The sequence below is a fragment of the Lepisosteus platostomus genome, chromosome 1 (assembly GCF_059453375.1).
Source record: "Lepisosteus platostomus isolate fLepPlt1 chromosome 1, fLepPlt1.hap1, whole genome shotgun sequence".
Lineage (NCBI taxonomy): Eukaryota > Metazoa > Chordata > Actinopteri > Semionotiformes > Lepisosteidae > Lepisosteus > Lepisosteus platostomus.
In genome coordinates this window covers 41390209-41410545 of record NC_142611.1, presented here as the reverse complement: position 1 = coordinate 41410545, position 20337 = coordinate 41390209, and positions in this window count along the sequence as shown.

The following is a 20337-nucleotide window of genomic DNA, read 5'->3' as shown; positions in this document are numbered from 1 at the left end:
GTTTAATCTAATTTTCTCTTTAGATAAAAGAAAATAGATATAAATTGGGTCAAGAGACTTATGAAGTGCTGTTTATCCATTAACTGTTTTAAGTGAACCAAATATGCAATTTCTAAGTCATGTGCTGTACAATATTTCTGTAACAGGGCAGACAACAAATACTGCTTTCATTCACAATAGTAGCAAGTAACACTACTGTACTTTGTTTTCCCATTAAAGTGCACCAAGTCCTTTTCTATTTATTTGGAACTATAGTATCATAAAAAATACTTTTTGAAAAAAATGTTATATACTATTTTTAACTTTTACATGCTCTAAGATATACTCCAATTGTATAATCACCCAGCAGTTTAAGGAGAGAGCATTTGCATTAATTCCCCAGCCTCGTTGCCAGCAATTGGCAGAGAGCTGTTTGGAATTAAGAGGTGTCTTTGTCATGTAAACCAGTCCAGAAACCGGTTATCCTAATGCCCCATTGTTGTTTTTTGTTAATGGACAACAGGGATAAATATGACTCCATTGATGAAGAAATCTGACAGACTAGTTTTCTTTAGAAAATCAGTTTCTTTCAGACAAACAATTTAGCACTTTTCAAAAGTGGTTTAAAATATGTCCTTGTTGGTTTGGCAACATCTGTACTGTTAGTTTTGATAGGCTTGGAAAATTAAGATAAGCTGCAAGATCATCGAAGCAAATCAAATAAACCTAAATGCCCTCTATAAAAGAGAAGCTCTAAAGAAGGTCAGGTGTATTATGGAATGTGAGGCACGCCCCCTTCACTGATGCTTTACACTATTCCCAATTGGGAGACACCTCCGTATCCCCATGTGTAAACTTTTCAAACTTTCACTCAGCTGCTCAATGACTTCTTGCATTTCTACACATTGCGATTCTAATTCAAGCAGTTTGTGAACTGTTACAATTGCTAACCTTTCTTAAAATTCAAAACGAAAGCTCGTAAACTAGTCATATTTGCAGATCAAGCCAATTGAGGAGGATTAACCAATGCTGTAGAAATGAAAATCTGGGCAAGCACCTGGCAGGTGATGTTTCGGTTGATAAGAGCAGGATTTTGCATGTACTGTAGGTAGTAAAAATGTGGACTATAAATGCAAAATTGAAAATGCAGAGCTGGAACAGGATACTTATGAAAAAGTATATTGTTTATATTAACTGATCATTTGTATCTTCAATACAATGTGAAGAATTAATTAAAATGCAAACTTAATGCTAGGATATGTATCAAATAGCCCTGGATTTAAGCAAAGAATGCTGCCTTAAAACTTTATAATGCACTACTAAGGCATGTATGCAATTTTGAAATCAGACCAATTAAAGGGACTCAGATAAATTGCAGGGCTTTAGGGAATTTCCTGACCAAACATTAAAACATATTCTAATTCTGGTGTAGATGGACATATTTTACTCTTTAAGCATACCAAATTACTGTATATTCTTTGTTAACTAAAAGAACAAAACACATGAATGACAAGGGCATGATATTTTGAGTAACTAGTGCTTTTTTCCTGGAATTGTGCCCCAGGAAAAACATTTCAATTAAGTACACCTGTACCTATAAGAATTTTCGCTATAAGTGAAATTGTTCTGGGATAGTGATTTGAAATTATGGACAAAGCCCTCTGAACTGAATTATACTGTATATAGTCAACAATCTGTTGATTTATTTCCCCTTGAAGTTTTTATAATAATTGTAATGATATAATATTATATAATTCATGTATATACAGGTAGCATTTTTCTGAACACTACACTCAAAGCACTTTACAGATAATGGGGCTCCACTCCACCACCACCAATATGCAGCCCCATCTGGATGATGCAATGGCAGCCATAGTGCGCCAGAACACTCACCACACAACAGCTAAAAGTGGGGAGGAGAACAGAGTGATGAAGCCAATTCATAGATGGGGATTATTAGGAGGCCATGATTGGTGAAGGCTAATGGGAATTGTGGCCAGGACACCAGGGTAACACCCCTACTCTTTTCAAGAAATGCCGTGGTATTTTTGATGACCACAGAGATTCAGGATCAGAAAGACAGATTATTTTTACAGTATAGTGTCCCCATCACTGTAAGGACCCACACAGACCGCAGGGTGAGCGCCCCTTACTGGCCCCACTAACACCACTTCCGTCAGAAACCTTTGTTTTCCCCAGGTGGTCTCCAATCCAGGTACTGACCAGGATCACACATGCTTAGTGTCAGTGGGTTGCCAGTTGTGAGTTGTAGGGTGATATGGTTTTTATAAGTACAGTACAGAAATGTAGAAAAATACACACAGACCAGTTTAAGAAGATCATAAAGTATTCAGTTAATGTCTGCACTCCTCCATTCTGGGTTTTATCCAGCCCTGTATTCAGTGAGTAAAAGAGATTCCCTTTTAGGAAAAGAACCCTGTGTTCAATTTATTTTTTGAACGCTTCTAGTTAGTTTGGTCTCACTTCCTCTGCAAACAATTACCAGTAATATTAATTCTTTTTTTATGCTATATATAAACATTACGTATAGAGTTTCTTAGTGTTGTAATGGAAAATGAAACTTCATGTCAGACCCATCAGACCATCACTTGTAGTTTTTAATTTAGCCTGTGGCACTACATACATTAATAAAGAAACTACATTTGCCACTATCCTACACATTCAGTTGTCCAATCAGAGTAATGCACCACTGCAATAATATGTAATGTATGTGGGAAGAAAAGTTTTCATTATGAAAATGTTAAAACTGTAATTTACCTTTACCTTCAGCTACATTACTGGTACAATACACATGTATGACTTGCAATATTAGACAATGAACAGTAGAATTGCAATTATACAGTATATGCCATTACATTAACACATGTAGTTTATTTTGCCACTAAAATATAGATAATAGACAGTAATTACAACAAAAGAAAATTACTGGTTTTCTAAATACTATTTATACAAAATAATTATTAATGATTATATACAATATATAGCGCTTATAGAACCTCTAATTTTATTAACATTGTAACATTGATAACTCATATTTGGAATTGTCAATGTAGCAGTGATGTTGAAAAGGGGTTTATGTACAATGTTGCCTGACCAATTGTTTGTTGCTAGTATATGATCAGTGTGTGAAAGCACTAACACTAACAAGTTAATAAACATTTACTTTTGATTCTCCATAGTACCTATTTTAATAATCAGTCGGCCACAGTGTATTCTTTACAGTTCCAACCTTTTTTCACTTGCGGTACATTTTGTAAAAGTCTCACTACATACCACTTTCTTAGAAACCAAAAATACATTAAAAAAATAATTTTTACTGCCCCGTTCTTGATGTGATCCCGAAAAGCTGACATTTTTGTATACCTTTTTAAGTTTTTGATTTACTGATCAGGATTTTAATGACAAAGTTTTAGATTTCTGAGTGGTATTTATTAGTTATGTTTAATTTAATTTTTAAGACTTACGCTTAACCTTGAATGAAAGAAAAATTAGTGGTTGGGAAATTTAAGTGTTCACTGCGCCAACTGGCAGTGTTACAGAGTAGTGCAGTCCTGCATTTGCCTGTTGGACAAAAATAAGAACGAGGTGCTGCACATCATCTCTGTACACTGTGGTGCCTACTGCGGCATGACTATGGAAACTTTACTCATGTACAGTAGATGGCTGTGTATGTATGACAGAATTTATACAGTTTTCTGGCTGTGGTCATGACACAGATTAAATTCTCTGAGGAAAGTTACACTACAGTATATTCCTCCAAATGATACCAGTGTCTTCTATTGTTATGTTTAGCCCATGGTATGGAAAAATTATTTTTGTTTTCGGCTTTGGGAAATATTAAATCACGTAGTTCCTAAAATATTTTCACAGTTAACCTCAGAACAGTATAATTAACTTCTAAAGCTTGAAGATAATAAATGGGAAGTAGTAACACTTTGGAAATGGTAAGCCATTTAGACATAAAAAGGTTACAAATGAGAGCTAACCATTTTATCCATTGAGCCAGTTTGGTAGTTATACATTAATTGATCCAAGGATTTCATTCCACTGTTTGTTGAAGACAGTTCAACACCATTGCTCTATAGCTTGTTCCAGATTCCCACAACCTTTTGTGTAAAGAAGTGTCTCCTGTTTTCAAGAAAAAATGCATGTCCTTGTAGTATCATTTTGTGTTCTGTGGTCCCTATTTCACTGTTGGCTCTGAAGAGGTCTATTGACTGATTTTGTCACTGTCCTTGAGGATGCTGAATTTTCGAATCCACTCCCCTAATAGTTTCTGTTCAAGACTAAGAAGGTTCAGTGCCTTTTGCCTGTCAGTGTAGGGTATTCATTTAAGCCCTAGAATGTATCTGGTTGCTCTCCTGCTAACCTGCTCCAGAGAAGCAATATCACATTTTAAATTTTGACTGTGGCACTAATTCCTAGCAGAGCACATTTTGTATTCAAAGGGTTTAATGTGAATTGAACAGTCATGCAAAGCCTGCGTTTTACAAGACAGAAAGCACATGCTTGGAAGTCACAGGCAACAATATGTTGTCTAGAGGATGTGAATCTGCTGTAAATTATATACTGTAAGCGCAAACGTCTCCTTTTCATAAATAGCCTTGTCAAACTCAACATTTCCCATTTTGCATTTACTGTTTGTTTTTGCTACCTGTATGTTATATTCTATGCTTGTGTACATTTTTCATTATTTTCTGTTTGTCCATTTTTGAATTCTATGAAAAAAACTGAATTTTCTTTGCTGTTTCCATAGTTTTTGCTTATCACCTTGTTTTGCTAAATTAACTCAGTTTTTAGCTATACCAGAATCTAGATAATGAATTTATATTTGGAAGATCTGTGTTCCTAATACTGATTCCTGTGGTACTCCACTAATTACATTACCCAGATGGAGTATTCACCCTTTAGCGCTGTAGTGTGCTCTCACGAGGCACCAGTTCTGTAGGGGTTTGGGCATTTACTGGGACAATTATTAATTGTAGCAGTAAGTCACAAAATGATTATTTTAATGGCCTTAGAATCCAACCATGCGGTATAACTCAAACAACACACACACACAGGTACTAATACACTAAAATACATTTATTAATACATAGAATATGCATATAAACCTAACAGATCTTACCGTGAGGGTTATCAGAATACAAAAGATATATATTCATTCAGTTACGAAGAGTTACACATATCAAGAGGACATACGTTCAGTATATCATTCATTTAGACCGTTTCGTAATTGAACTTGGTTACAACTTCTACATTAGATACTGAAAACAAGTACATAACTCTTAGGAATTAAATTGATATCAACTGGTTGGGATAACAATTGAATTCTCGAGCTGTAATGCAGTGTAGTTGAATACTCATCCAATCTCTGGAGATTCAGATCTCCTGCAGGCACAAAGAAACAGTTGCAGGCTTGTTGCTGTCCAATCCGCGCTCTCTGGCTCCGTGGCAGGCTGTGCTGTGTGGCTTGCGACGGTGCGCTGCTGATGCTCACTGAAGACTGGCTAGTTAGTGTTGGCTTTAACTAGCAAAGTTTGTGCACAGGAGAAAAGATGACTGTGGGTCCCAGCAGGTCATGAAGAAGATCGGTTTGTTCCTGATGATGCGCTAGTTCTGAATACTGATTCAGCTGTCCACAGTTCCGACCTGTTCACGAGGCTTGCTGCTGGTGCTAACCTCGGGTGGATCCTTTGGTTACTCGTGGCAACGTCTGCTCTCGAGTCTTAGAACAAAGCAAAGTTCTGGCACTCGGGCACACTGGCCGTTACGTGGTGGTCCGGGCTGAGTCTCAGGATGGTCACACTGCGAGAATGTCCTGCCCTTAGGAACTGTTCTGCTCCTGGGCCGTCCTGCCCTGGAATTGTTCTTCCCCTGGAATTCTCCTTAGAAATTCCCACAGGCTCTCTGTGTTGCCTGTTTTTACCTGGAGGACCTTCAGCTCGTTCATTGGCTGAAAGTTTCATGGGCATCAGAGACCCACGTGGGTTACTCAGCCCTACCAGTTCCTGATTGGTTGATCAAGGTGGGATATGAGTCACTTACTCCTGACACTTAGGAATGCAGTCCAGATGTCCATCTGGCACTCCCTAGACAGATAGGCGCCAATGGATGACCATTGATCATGATAGCCAGGCTTAGCTAAGTGCATCCACATTTGGGAGGTGTCCCTCATCAAAAGAAACCTTAAATCAGCCTGCATGAATAGCTTCTCTGTGGCTGCACCACAGAGATGAAGAGAGAGATGGGGCCTCACTGGCAAGGGAGCAGAAAACTTAATTCCTGTATTTTAATAAGCCTTGCCGCTACAGTGCTATACCCTATTACATACAGTCTGCAATTTGAGGATTTGTCTTTTATGAGGAAAGTATAGCTTATATCAAAAGCCTTCTGCAAATCTAAATGTATCACATTGCAAGTTGTCTGTTTCCATTACTGTCGCTGCTTGTTTAAAGAACTCTTAAAAGTTAGTTTTGAAAGACCTATCCTTCATAAAACCATGGTCAAAATCCCCTAGGATTGTATTTCAATAAATAATCATATAGTTCAAATTATGTAATAATAACATCCATAATATAATAAAATTAGGCTTATTGTTCTATAATTACTAGGTTCAATTTTCTCACGTTTTTTATTATTTCCTAGGTCATAGGTACAACACTTTTCATGAGCAACTGCTGGACGATTTATGTTATGGCCTATGTAGTATATAGCATTTCTTATTTACTTATGCACTATTGGTAAATTACAATCGTGCCCTGGAGATTTATAAAGTACTTAATTACTTGTTGTACCTGGAACACTTCTGTCTGTTCTGTATTGATTCAATATAGAACTTTTGTCCATCATAAAACATTGTCAGTGTCTTCTTTGATACACTTTTGTAAAATATTCAGCTGCATTACCCATGTTACTATTCATTAATACATCTGACATTTCCCTTTCATGGTTAAGAAATTTCCCATTTGTATACCGGATGCATTTTACTTAATATTTTACTGTTGCAATACTGAAATAACCTTTTGCTATAAATTGTATATTCCACTGCAAGATTTCTTTTTTATTTCTCTCTTGGCTTTCAATAACATATATTTTTTGATTTATTAAACTGTATTGGCCATAGTTTAACATTATGATTTTTACGATTTACATTAGAAATTAATGTGTTCTCTTAAATTCTCTAAATCTATCTACTGTAGGTGTTCAAGGAGAAAATCTTTAGATGTTGCCATTCTGGGAGGCATGGTGAAGCAGTGATTAGCATAGCATGGGTTCAATTCTGGACCTGGGGTGCTACTGTATCTGCATTGAGTTTGTATGTTCTCCCTGTGTGTGCATGGGAGTCCTCCAGTTCTTGCAGTTTCCTGCCACAGTCCAAAGACACACTGGTAAATTAAGTGGCTTCTGGGAAAATTGGCCATAGTGTGAGTGTGTGTGTCTGTCTGTGTGTGCCGGCAATGCATTGGCATCCCATGCAGGGCATATCCTGTCTTGCACCTGTTGCTTGCTGGGTTAGACTCCAGCTCCCCCCTGTAAATGGAGGGAAATTGCAATTCTTTCTCCACAGATTATGTATCAATCATACTTTATTCCACTTTTAAAAAAACTCTGTTTCATTCCCACATAGTGTAGTTTCCTGAAACTATAAACCTTTTTTTTATTCTACCAGTGTAGTTCTATGCTATACTACAAAGCATATCATATTATGATTGCAGTTCCCAGAAGATTCTCCTGTCTCTCTTTTTCTTGATCTTGAGTGTTTGAAATGAATATACCAATACAGATGCTCCATTGTATAGGTGTTGTGACAAACTTAATAAGAAAGTAGTTATTAAACACATCTTTCATTTCGGTTTCTGTTGATGTTGGTTCCAATTCCAATTCCTGTTTTTTTTTTCTAAGTCTGTCTGAGGAAAGTTAAAGTTTTAAATATATTTTTAGAAGTCTGACCCATATAGATTGTGAGACCCTTAATTACTGTAGACTGCATCCCTGTGTCTTAGTGCTCCACCAATCCTTCTTCCTTCTTTCCTGTGTCTGGAACAGTATGTGCCGTATTTACTAATGTATTTGTCATATTCAGTCTCTGTTAGTCATGTTTCTGTTAATCCAATTGCATCGTAATTGCATGCTAATTAGGTAGCTTCTGTCTCAAGCAATGTATTTATTATAGTCTTAGCATCTATGTGATGTCTAATGTTTTGTTTTTGCCTTGAGGTTCTTTTTATTTTGCATCTGTCAGATTTTTGTGTCCACTTATTTTTTTATATTCCTTTTAAAAAATATTATTTCTTAAATTTCTCCCTGGATTTTCATTTCAAAATGACTGGTACCTACCTCATTTAGATGGAATTCATCGAGTCTGTACAGATGTTCTTTTCCATAGAAAGGATTCCAGCTGATGAGACATGTTAAATCAAACAGGACTGATGCGTGCAAATCTTCATCTTTACATGGTGTAGATGTCTAGATGCCTGTTGTGAACTAATAATAAAGAGTTTTAGAAATCTAACCTTGATGTATAGATACTTAAATCAGGCAGTCAGCATCAGACATTGATATAAATTAATAATAGGTTCATTCCATGCTGAAAAGAGAAGAAAGAAAACACAACGTTTCGGCCATGGAAGGTGAAGAAGGCTTCCACACCTGAAAAAGGTTCCACGGCCAAAATGTTGTGTTTTCTTTCTTCTCTTTTCAGCATGGAATAAACCTATTACTTGTTCCTTTGCAGCCTACGCATGCTGATGCAGCTTCCCACCTGAACTACATTGATAGAAATTGCCTAATGCCGACAATATTTATAAGGTTTAAGAAAAATGTCTTAATCAAATTTTTCACACGAAGCTCAGAAGACAGGAAAGGGTCAAGTGCAACTTCCACATTCCTGACTACAGGTGATGCATAAATGGGAAACCCATCCATAACTACTGTGAAGCCCTTGAGCTTTTCCAGCTGACATTTGCTGCTCACCAGTAAAATTTCTGTTTTGTCATGATTTAGCTTCAGGGAGTTTGATGTCAACCAGAGATTGATGTCACACAAACAAAAAATAAGTAACGGAGGGGGGAGACCAGAGGGGGAAGAAGTTTTAACATTTGAGTATCATCTGCTGAACACTGAAACTGAAGACGATGTTTGCATATAATTTGGCCAAGTGGTAGCAAATAAAAAAAAGAAAAGGGACCAAGACTGAACCCTGAGACACACCGTGATTGACTGGGGCTGTGGGGGATTTATAAGGACCAAGGGAGACAATATGATGTCTGCCAGACAGATAAGAACAGCATAACCAGTTAAAAGCAGTACCATTGATAGAGAAAAATGTTTCCAAGTGATTGAGCGATACTGAATAATTTACTGTATCAACTATGATCAAGGAGCATAAAGTTACTTATAGCCCCCAAGTTGGATGCAATAAGTAAATCATTCACAACCCTGGCAAGAGCAATCTCAGTGCTATGATTTGAAGGAAAGATGGACTGAATTGCCTCAACCAAATCATTAGCTATCATGTGAGCCACTGAGTGATGTGCAACAACGTGTCCCAAAACCTTAGAAAATCTTAAATTAGTGATGGGTTTCTAGTTTATCATTATATCAGAATCCAAGCCTGATTTCTTTAGTATAGGAGTGATTGATGCAGTCTTGATTGTGGCAGTAGGGACCACACCCATTGAAATGGTACTGTTGATGATGTTGACAATTAGTGGGCAGAAGTCTGGAAGTCAAGTTTCAAAAGAGAGGTAGGAATGCGATATAGGCAGAAAAAAGTTGTTTTACAGCTTTTAATGATTTTTGTAAGTTGATCTGAATTAACTAAGCTAAATTCAGAAAAGTCAATGGAAAAGCTAGGGCTAAAATAGTTGTCAGAATTTGGTACAAGGCTGAGACTTGATTCAAATAATTGTAGCTTTACAGCATCAATCTTTGATGTGGTCAGGGATGGAAGAGTGCACAGAGCTACAGTATTAGGGAGTTTAGTGACCTTGACAGAGAAGAACAGTTTATGATTTCCTAGTCGTGAGCTAATTGTGTCCGAAGTATAGGAGGATCTGGCAGAGTAGCTCTGTAGACTTGTACAGTAGGTGTTCGTTATAAGCCTGAATGTGAACCACCAGGCCGGATTTTTTGTTTAAGCATCCCAGGTGCCAACCAGCTAGTTTCAAATTGCAAAGCACAGGTGTTTCATCGGGTAATTCATAAGAAGTGAATGATATACAATTTTTGGAATTTTTGTCAGTACAAACTCTTGGTTCTTTTAAAACACTTCTATGGAATCAAACTATTTTAGCAATCGTAAAAGCCTCTTTCCTCTATTAAAACATTTTTTTTTTAAATTGAAGCCTGCCTGACTGAAACACACCATATACAGTAACCTTGACAGAAATAAAATCCTGAAGTTGGAACTGAACTGTTTTTTTTTTTCACATTTGCGGCAATCCTTGTGTCAAATAGCTTCCAAAAAAGTTTCTGCCCTATATAGGGTTCTCCTTATTCAATTTCCCATCAGAGCCACGGTAGACAAACCCTGGACTTTTGTTTTAGCCCAGTACAGAGAATTAGCCTATTTATTTTACTTGCAACAGAATTTAAAGTTTTAACCAGTCTTACCTTGATACTGAGATTAAATAATAATTATATAATATTATATTAAATAATAAGAGTTTAATAAACTAGACTCTTTTTAAGGGGAACCTACAGTACTGCTGGACTACTGCCTAATGTCTTTACATTTTAATGAAACTCCAAATAAATTGCACTCATACAACACTAGGCAGCAACACCTCAAAAGTACAATATCACCTGCGATATGGAAGGAATTCTACTTCTGTATGTCTTAGTTTAGACCAGTAGTGCAGAAGAGTGTGAGAAAAGCTGCATATAAAATCCTTTTAGAAACATTCATTATGAAGAAAGAAAAAACAAAGAATGTTCCTCTATTATATAATTCTAAAGCTCATACTTTATTTAAGGAATATATTAATTGTGAAGTCAAAGTTAGAAATTACACATCATTGGTTTACGGCAGGCCACATCCAAATTGGATAATGTTTAATGGACACATTATTAAAAGAACGGAAATATCTGGACCTAATACAACTAAACATGATAGCTCATTGAGAAGAGTTATAAACAACATTTAATATATACTTAAGACCATGTGATACAATATCCCAAGTATTTCAGATCTGCTGTGTCACAATCACTAAATAAACATGCCACAAGGGACTGGTATAACCTTCAAAGATCTCAACAAACCCAAAGGAGAAAGTAGAGGTGAAAATGACTAAAAGGAGAAATACTCTATTTTGCCATTGGCCTAAAGCAGTCAGTATATAGTATGGTTTACAAGGCATATGACACTGCACATATTCTCTTGAGTTTCTGTTTCAGATGTCAGTCAAAAAGCAATGGATTTAAAAAGTGCTCTCACACTGTAAGTACAGGATGTAAATGCAAGTAAAATATAAAGCAATCATCATGCTTCATGGGAGATGAAGGTCTTCTCTAAAAATCAGCGTTTTTAGTCTTTTCCAGTAACTGTACTCCTTTTGTAAGGTAGAATACAACCTGATTTCTCTTGTGTGAATATTTTCCTGCATTTAACCCACAACGTGGGTTTGTGCACTCTGAATAGCTGTCAGCTTTTTTAAACCACCCAACTAGTTGCAGAAATGTAATTATATATATATAAAGATAAAATCACATTCATAATTACGGTACAGTACTTAAAACACATTTCACATTGAGATTTATGTTGTGTTGCACTGTACACGTGAAGGAAAGGTTGCAGTGCAACTGGAATATTTATGGTTTTTACAAAAGCTTTCAGAATTGTGAACAACACATGGTTAGGAGCTGCACCACCTAATTAATTAGTCTCTAATTCTGTCATCCAAACCATTTTTAAATAATGGCATCCTAAAATAGTACAGCTTGTAATGTTTTCAAAATTCATTGTAAATCTTGTGATTCAATAATGTTGTATTGTGTTTCTGCATGACAGGCTTCCTGTTTTTATTTCTACTTCGGGTTTTTCTAGAAAGATGTGTATCTTTCTGCCCCAAAATATACCTCTTATAAGTCTTGCCATTAAAAAAGCTTGCTTTTGTCTTTAATGCGCTCTGCAGTTATCGACCTTTCTGTAATCTTCCTTTTCTCTCTGAGGTTTTTGAAAAGGTCACAGCTAGCTAGATCATACAGCATGATGCAGAACATTAACTCTTTCAGTACTTTCAATGTACTTTCTCACACAGAAGCTTCAGTACCAAAGGCTATCAGTGATTAGCTTCTGCATTGCTCAGACTGTGCGAGGAAACCAGAGCACCTAGAGGAAACCCACGCAAACAGGGAGAACATACAAACTCCACACAGATTGTCCAGAATTGAAACCAGGGACCCAGTGCTGCAAGACAGCAACCACTAACTAGATACTACATACTTAGATGTGTACGTAGAATTGTGGACTAAGAATGTGTTTTCTACAGAGAGCAATGAGCTGTCCAGCACCTTCGTATTTGGTGTCTCTGCTTTCTGTTGTCTTCTGTATTCCCAATGAGAAATCTAGGGTCCTACTTGGTCTTTAAAGATCCCATGAGATGATTTGTAAGAGCAAGAGTATCCTGCTAAATACCACTCTGATCTTGATTAATCTGTCCCACCTAAAATTCCCCTTTAATTCAGTTGACAAAGTAATTTTCTCACTTCTCCACCTGATCTGCTGTGTGTTGCACATAATAGCTTCCATGCATCACCCAGGTGGGTGTTGTACTTCAGGGGGCCTATCCTGTATATAAGGTGCTTTGGGATCCTTTGGGAGCTAAAGTGCTACATAAATGCAATATATTATAATGACTTTGCCTTGGTAATGTGATTTGACTGGCCAACCTGCTTTTAACCCCATTGCTGATAAATATATAGGTCTAAAAACATCTCACCAATGAGATGAGGTCATTTATCATATCTTGCTCATTTGGTTGCTAGTAGTTTATTTTTCTGAGAATTTTATATAGTCATATCTTAAACTTAATACTTGAATTCGCCACAATTGCTTTCAAAATCAATGCATTCTTTGAATATGTAAAGATATTGATATGCATGAACTTTATATCAATGCCATCAAGATTTTGCTCTTTCTGCTGAATTCCAAATCTTAGCGTCACAATCCTGGTTGTACGACTCATAAACATGTCATCCCCTACTGTCACATAGTTACACGTTGACTAGCTTTCGACATATACATTTCATCTATTTTGAATGTTATTGAAAACTTTGTATTGGTTAACCTTTGTTTGTTTCTCCTGCCAAAGCAGAGGATTTTGTCATTTTGACTGTACTATTGCAATGCATGTCTTACTGCTATTCTGTCATATACCAAATTTAAACTGGTTCAAGGCAAGGCAGACATATTCCATTACGACATTAAGCAGCAACAACTCTTTACTGTCTCATTTACACTACTTATCAGGTTTCAAATCAAGACTCGTTGAACACACTGAGCTGTGTACAGAGGAGGACCTGGTTGCCTTTCCTAATCTGCTGAGTGGCACCTGACATCCAGTTCAGTTCTGCTTCTAAATCCCATAACTCAGAGAATTACATGAGGCCAATGGCCTCTCTCTGGAAATCTCAATCAGATTTGGTAGAGAGAAAGGTTTCCCAAAGTAAATTATATGACAAATAGTATAACAAACACATGATAACTGAACTTAAAACACATATAAATTCCAGTCATTCCTTTGTTGAAGCTTATACATTTTCAGTGAGCTGAAACTTACAGCACAATGCAAATCAGCCCTGATTAGAAAGTTACATAGGAGAAAACAAAACAACTAGGTAAATTGATCTGCCTTCAAATTAGACTCAAGTGGAGCAAGATCCCATGTAACAGTATCCAAAAATGATCCACAATAAGGGTGAAATACCAATGAAGTAGTGTTGCATAGGTGCATTTCATTTAGGTACAGGATTTGGAGACAGATTATAATGGAATTTAAATGAACACAGCACAAATTGTCTTTGTAACATCTTTGTAACCTAGGGTACTATTGATGGGTACCCTAGGCAAAAGCCTTTGTGTCTCAATATGCATTGTATTAGCTTTGAGGTTAGAATTAGGATTACAGCTAAAGCACAGTAAGTGTGCAATACTGAGAACAGTAGGAACAGGTGAAATAAATACAGTACAGTAAGTGACAGGCATGATCCATATCACATAATTACCATCTGAGAGGGTACAGCTGTTGGTAGTTATGGCAGCGGTATCTGACAGCTATGTTCATCTTTACAGGGGTGTGAGCTAGCTGGGAAAGGCCACACTCAAGGGCTTTGCAGGATAGGAGATTGAGAGAGAGACAGCCAGTGAACCTCAGAGACGAACAAGCCTCTAGATATGACAACTTAGTGGTGACAGCTGCAAGAGAAGAGTGAATGACTGAAACTCTGAGGCAAACAACCCTGAGGAAGAACACATTTTCTCCAACCAGTGCAAAGGAGGATATTCAGAAAAGTGTTCAAAGAAAGTTTTTTTATATGTTTTTCTGACTTTATTATGAACAATAAAGGGTGCAGCTACTCTTTGGCCATGGTAAAAATTCCTGAGCAGTCAATTCTCCATTCTGGAACAACATACAATTATAATACCAGCAGGGTACGTTTCACCATAGTCGCCCCATTCATGTAAATAGTGTAGAAAAAGACAGAGTCATTTTTGGAAAGGCTGTTCCTCTGTAGTATGTCAGTGTAAATAAGTGGGAAAAAATGACATGTGAAATGTATAATAGATAGATAATATTTAAATGATCCACCATAGCTGAAAATATTAGGATTCAGAGAATGTAATTAAAATGCTTTGTTTATCCTGAAGTGCTGTTTCTATTATCGTCAGACTTGCTACTCTTGTGCTGAAGGACTTCTACATCTGTTTATAATGAAGATCAAATCAATTAGAAACATTTACCATTTGATATGAGCCTCTACAAGCAATCTTTCCGTCATCACTGCTTAATTGGCTACAGTCCTGTGACACTCTTTTATTCATTGTTTCTTGAAATGAATATTCAAAACCACAATGGAATTCTTATTTTGTGAGCTAACATCGTCTGCCTCAGTCAATATTTAAAAGACAGGATTATGTAATTCCACAAATACTCTAAAACCAGTATTTGTATTTTTTTTTCATTGTTTCTAGGTCCAGTTAACGATATAATAATAAGGAAGATAAAGTAGTAACAAGCTAGAATTTCAGGTGGGTAGCTGCGTCAGCATGCGTAGGCTGCAAAGGAACAAGTAATAGGTTTTTTTTCCATGCTGAAAAACGAAGAAAGAAAACACAAGTTTCGTCCGTGGAGCCTTCTTCAGGTGTCTAAAAATAATGAAGAATTTTAATTTTACACCTGAAGAAGGCTCCACGGCTGAAACGTTGTGTTTTCTTTCTTCTTTTTTTCTGCATAGAATAAACTTATTACTTGTTCCTTTACAAACTAGAATTGACTAGTAAGGCAATTATTGATGCAGCTGGAATTGTTGCTTCAGTTAAGTTCAGCTACTTAAGGTCAAACCTTATTTAAGACTAGGCTGAGGGAATTTAATCAAAAGGATGAGTCTATCTTAGCCCCCTCCCATTTTGATGTAGTACATGCCAGGGAGCTGCCACATGGGCATCGATGGAGTGGAGCGAAGGATGTGAAGTGACAAGGCCAGGTGTTCACGGCCAGGTGTACTACAGTCCTGATGTCACGATCGGAATCGCTCCTCTTGAGGGTGCTCCAGCCCTTTCGTATTTTAGTTGATTATGTGCACCTGCCCTCTGTTTGTCCTTCCTTATTTAAGCCTGGCGCTCTTGCTACTCTCGGCTCTGCATTGGAGACGGACGGCCCAGAGGCCCGTCTAGCTTTAAGTTGCCCTACATCCACGTCTTGAGGACTTAGGCTTCCGATCGGCATCCTGACCTGCTGAGTCTGGGGCTCGGAGCGCCTGGCCTCGTCAGTTTCTTTTAACCTCCTGTCCTGTTCCGGATTCCGCTACGGATTTTAACTTTGTTAATCTTGTTTTGGATGGATCACTTGGCTTTGGATTTTGGACTGTGCCTCGGATATTCTACATTGGGCTGTTTTCTGGACTTGTTTGCCTGCATTCCCCCCTTGCACCTGGATTCACCCCCCTGTTCGCCATCCCTTCAATTCCTAACTGTGTGAACAGGAATTGGTGAGGCTGGGGGCTGACCTCTGCTCAAACATTCATTTAAAGTTCCGGAATTGTGAGGGGAACAAAGAGTTCAGAGCAGACTGTGTGGAGGATGTTGTGAATTATCATTGAATGTGAATGTGATGTGAGTGCCTCATATTTTCCAGTTGCAGTTTCAAGTGTTGCGTCTAGTTTTTGATTGCATTAGCCTAAGGGATTGTGCTGTCAACTGTGGTTGATATTCAAAATGAGATCACTCTTGTGCATCTCAGAATAAGAGCTGTGAAAGATAAATTGACCTGAAGTGAATGCAGATTTATGCATTGTATATTTCCAGGAACAGCTTGCTAGCACGCTATATGAACCACAGACTGTGAGAGTCTGTAAAGGAAAATATTTAACAACTATTGAGAAATAAGCAAAATACCTCTGGTTCTTTCAATAAGAACAGCTGAGAGTTCTCCGTCAAAGAACAAAAAGTGTTAATAGGCATTACAAGCTCATTTGATAAACATATCTCTGGGGCCTGATGGTAATCTATAAATTGTACTTTAGGAACTTAAAATAAATCTTCCATCTTTCGCTGAAGAAAGGGTTAAAACCCATTGACTGGAAAGGAGTTAATGTGGCTTTTTACATGTCCATTAAGAAGTGACAAAGGCAAACCAAGACATCAGTACAGTAAGTCTTATGTCTATTACTGTACATGTAAGGTTGTAGAAACAATCATTAGACTTAAATTAGAGGATCACCTATAAGGTAAGTAGGATTCCAGGTGATAGCATTACAAAAGGTTAATCTTAAATTAAAAACAGTTTTATTTTTAGATATACTGTATATGAGATTTTACCTAAGGTCTCAAAATCTCAAAATGTATTTCTCAAAATGTTCACCTACTGTATTTAAAATATATTTCCCAATCAAATGCCTTGTCACCGTAATAGTATTAAAGTTATGCAATTAATTATTAACTACTGTATGTAACGTGGCGCTCTGGCAGAACAAAAACAGTCTAAACTCAAAGGAGGTCAGTAAATAATAACATTTAATGTATGTAACACATTTAATGCAAACATAAAAATATAAAGTATGCTTAAAAATAAAAAGCAAACAGAAATGTGAGGATATATTATTAACATTGTAAATTTGAAATCAAGGGATGCAATGTTCAAATTATGCAATGTTCCCATAAGACCACATCTAGAATACAGTATTTTGCACAATTTCAGTCACCATGGTAAAAGACATTGATGCTGCTCTGGAATTAATACTGAAAATTGCAGGAAGGGCACTGGACTCAGGAATATCCTAAGAGATCCACATCTAGTCTCTGGTGAAAAGCTCAGGTGTTTTTTTTTTCAGGACACTGCTGTTATATATTTAAGCAATGAATTACACACAGACTGCTTCTGTAAAATACATAGCTTTATACAAATAGCATTTTATTCATGTGTAATGTATAATGGGTACTTTTCCAATTTTAAATTGCTTTGGATAAAAGCATCAGTAAAATAAACTAATAATAATAATAAAAATTACTTGCATTATCATCCAAAAAGCTTTAGAATTATGAGCAGATCAGCTTCATCCAATATCTGTAGTGCCAATGGTAACACGTTTTAACGATTGCACAGCAACAGCAAAGCAGAAGAAAAATAAGAAATTGCTTCACCAATTGAATTAAGGTGGAGACAAAGGTGAATTAAGGAGACAACTTTTATAAACAATACCATTGGATCTTTATAATAATAATAATTATTATTATTATTATAATTGCTTACACTTACATAGCACTTTTCCGGACACTCCACTCAATGCGCTTTACAGGTAATGGGGACTCCCCTCCACCACCACCACTGTGCAGCCCCACCTGGATGAAGCGACGGCAGCCATAGTGCACCAGAACGCTCACCACACATCAGCTATCAGTGGGGAAGAGAGCAGTGCAATGAAGCCAATTCATAGATGGGGATTATTAGGAGGCCATGATTGGTAAGGGCCAATGGAAAATTTGGACAGGATGCTGGGGTCACATCCCTACTCTTTCGAGAAATGCCCTGGGATATTTTAATGACCACAAAGAGTCGGGAACTTGGTTTTATATCTCATCCGAAGGACAGTGCTTGTTTACAGTATAGCGTCCCCGTCACTATACTAGGGCATTAGGACCCACATGGACTGCAGGGTGAGCGCCCTCTGCTGGCCCCACTAATACCTCTTCCAGCAGCAACATTAGTTTTTTTTCCAGGAGGTCTCGCATCCAGGTACAGACCAGGTTCACACCTGCTTAGCTTCAGTGGGCTGCCAGTTCTGAGTTGCAGAGTGATATAGTTGCTGGCATAAAGTGCATTGCACATAAAGTGCAATGCCTTACAGGAGTACCATCCGTAGCCCCTTCTAATGGTGTCCCATATTATACAAATGTGTAATAGAAGCTGTCAACAATATGGAATTTAACTGGCTTATTTAAAATAAATCAATACCACATATCTGTTGTTTTTTTTTACTATAAGGTTGTCATACTTCCACTTTCGAATTACCACATTGAACCATTAACGGTATAAACTGTTGAACTCTAATATTGCAAACCTCAGCCTCCTACATACTCTGCAAGACCTTTATACTGTACTATAGTAAATGTTTTCAATCTTTAATAAAGTAGCACTGCACCAGAAAAGAACTTGATTGTGAGCCTAGTTAGGATAACGTATGTTGTTGGAGAATCCAATGAGAATATTTTAAAACATTTTACGAGGGTCATGTGACATGCTGAAGGCACTGCCCCCACAGACCACATCTTTATTAAACATGAATGTGGCTTTTAGTTTTATCCATCCATTTTCTAGCCACTTTAAAGGGGGAGCTGGAGCCTATCCTGGCAAGCAACAGGCGCCAAATACGATACACCCTACTGTAGATGGGACACAAATTCACTTCAGGAAAAAATATCCCAGAAGCCAATTAACCTGCTGGTATGTATTTGAACTGTGGGAGGAAACCCATGCAAATAAGAAGAACAAACATACTCCACACAGATAGCACCCCATTAACTGAACCCACCACCCCAGCACTGCAAAGGAGCAATGCTAACCACTGTGCTACCCATATCTTTGAGTTATGTTGTTTATATCTAGGGGATATTGGCAATGATTGATGCCCCTGTCCTACTGAAAATTAATAAATTCCAGGATTCTTTGCTTTATTTCCCATTCTGCATTATACATCAGTGAACATTATCATTACCTCAATATTAAGGCCCATTTAATTATTTAATAACAATTATTAGAAATTTCCATGGAATGGCAACATGCACTGTATACAGGTACATCAACATTTGTGAGCTAGCTAATCATGTTTTTTTTTTAATTCACCCTTACATTTTGTAGGACCAATGTTCCAGATTGATATTACAGATTTACATATCTCTGTCTCCTTGGCCTCTGGACTGGGAGCAGGTGCTCGTGGCCCGCCCACGGCACTTGCTGTCTCCTTGAGGCTCGGAATCGCAATCCGCTCCCTCCTTTCTCTGCCTCTTGGCTGGGCCCGTGTATGTGGCTTGCCCTCAGCACTCGTCTCCCTCCTCAAGACCACTGAAGGCTTTCTCTCTGCACTTTTCACTGCGCCTAATAACCCCATCGGATCAAGGCAAGGGCTTTTCCCCTATCTTTTTAGCTTCCTTGCAACACCAATGTTAACAAGTCTGCTGTGGTGTGAATGCTTCAAACCAAACATATTAGAAAGCTTTTTGATATAGTCAGGGTATGTGAAGACAAATAGATCAAAATCCATGTAGTTCAAAATATTGAAAGCTGACAAGTGTAAACTTTATTATTTAAAATGAAATAATGTACTCTTGAGTACAGTGGCTTATGCAGCAGCTAAATTGATCTGGAAGATTCATTGTGATCAATTTAGTCAACCTAGGGGCTCAACTTAAATCACATCTTTAAAGAAAGATGTTGAAAGACGAAATATTAGTATGTATTTATCATTTTTAGCTGATCAATATCATCATATTTAGCATGTTTCAGAAGGAATACAGATTGTTGTTGTTATTTCCATGGAGCTGTGAAAATAGTCACTTTGATAAACTCTTTTAAGCATTTTTAAGAAATATGCAGTAAGTGCTAGAGAGATTAGTAAATT